General features: G+C 42.3%; 1 protein-coding gene across 1 annotated transcript in view; it reads left to right on the top strand.

Annotated features, from left to right (window-relative positions):
- Positions 1 to 1,960, top strand: part of LOC112072536 (epithelial cell-transforming sequence 2 oncogene-like) — a 45,136-nt gene that overhangs the window by 42,717 nt on the left and 459 nt on the right.

Genomic DNA, 1,960 nt, shown 5'->3' on the forward strand with positions numbered 1-1,960 from the left:
ACAAAGAAAGAAGAAGGGAAGAGGAGCTTCTGTGTTTCATGACAGAGAGGGGTCACACAGACTCCTCAGTCCTGTCCCAGAATACAACAGGTTTGTGTGTGGGGTGTGTGTGTGTGTGTGTGTGTGTGTGTGTGTGTGTGTGTGTGTGTGTGTGTGTGTTGTGTGTGTGTGTGTATGTTCCTTAATCTTTGACTTTATACTTCAAATCAGAAATTACCTGGCTGTCTGTCTGTTTGTGTGCTCTCTGTCTCTTCTGCTGCTGTCTGTCTTAGGAGTGGCGTGGTGTAGTGGTGAGGGAGCTGTATATCAGTGAGTGTGTTTATGTGAGGAGGCTGGAGTCAGTGATGAGGGTGGTACCACGATCCCCTGCTGGCAGCTCTTCAGTCTAACAGAGCCATCCTCAGCTCTGCTCACATCAACATGGTCCTCACACCAGTAACACACATTTGGACGTCAACAGGTACACACACACGTACGCACGCGCACAATACCACACACAAACACAACATTCTGGACGTCAACACACACACACGGACGCACGCGACACATACAACACAAACACACCATTCTGGAGCTCAAAACAGGTAACACACCACACGGGCACGCACATACACACACAAACACACATTCTGGGACTCAACACACCCAAACCCCCACCACCAACGGGGACGCACACATAACACACACACATATGAGACATTCAACAGAGGCCGATACGTAAAGCTCTGACGAAGGCCATAAGGCCGATACGTAAAGCTTATTAAAGATCAGTGATATGATCAAGAGCGGTTTCTTTTTCTTTTTCCTCATCTTATCCGGCTGTTGCCAATGACCTGCAAAAAAAGATAGCTCAGACATTTTTATTTTCACTTAAGCTCCGTTTGAGTATTGGTTAGACAATACTTAGAAAATGAGGGTGCAGAAATGTTATGCTCTTAGTGTAACCTTTATTTAAATAGGCAAGTCAGTTAAGAACAAATTCTTATTTACAATGACAGTCTACTCCTCGTAAATAGCCCAGTACTGTACTGCCGACCATCATTTTCCGTTCCAGCAATTACCAGTCAAAAGTTTGGACACACCTACTCATTCCAGGATTTTTCTATATTTTTACTATTTTCTACATTGTAGAATAATAATGAAGACATCACAACTATGAAATAACACATATGGAATCAGTTAAGAACAAATTCCTATTTACAAGGACAGCCTACTCCTTCCTCCCCAACGGGGATTTGAACCCCGGTCTCCCGCGTGCCCCGCGTTCTGTAGTACAGACATAGCCTGCTCTCACTTATGTAAGGAATTAGGCACTTTCCAATGTTTACTACAGTATGCATTGCAGACTGCACAGTAGCCTAATAAACACATTTCGTTAATAAAATAGTGATAAAAAATACTCTTTCAAAATGCAGATGTTGATTTAGTTATGGATCCATAACGAATTACTATGGGAATAAATATCGCTGATTTACATAAATATTGGAACAAAGTTGTCTAATGAAGGCAAACTATTTAGAATTCTCCAATCCCGACCGTGACGTTGTACAGAGTAACAGAAACCCCGAGGGTTTTGTTTTTCTCTGAATAGAAACACCATAATATTAATCATATGAATGAAGCCACATTTCTTAAAATCAATCCCGTATACTATGTTATTTCAAAAAAGGTTTTAAATTCTCTGGTAATGCCAATATGGAAAACTATCAAAATGCTTCTCATAGATGCCCTCTGGTGGTCAAACTAGCAATCACTTGCAGTAACAGGAAAAAATGGCTGAGAATTAAATGACGTGCCACAGAATGCTACAGCATCACGCAGGGTGTGCCGCAGTATAAGGAGGAACCACAGACACACCACTCCTGACCAAACCCCAGCTCCAGTCTGAATTATTGTATTAACCTCTCTCTCTCTCTGTCTCTCTCTCTCTGTCTCTCTCTCTCTGTCTCTCTCTCTCTCT

Source organism: Salvelinus sp. IW2-2015, unplaced genomic scaffold (genome assembly GCF_002910315.2).
Source record: "Salvelinus sp. IW2-2015 unplaced genomic scaffold, ASM291031v2 Un_scaffold1953, whole genome shotgun sequence".
Taxonomy (NCBI): Eukaryota; Metazoa; Chordata; class Actinopteri; order Salmoniformes; family Salmonidae; genus Salvelinus; species Salvelinus sp. IW2-2015.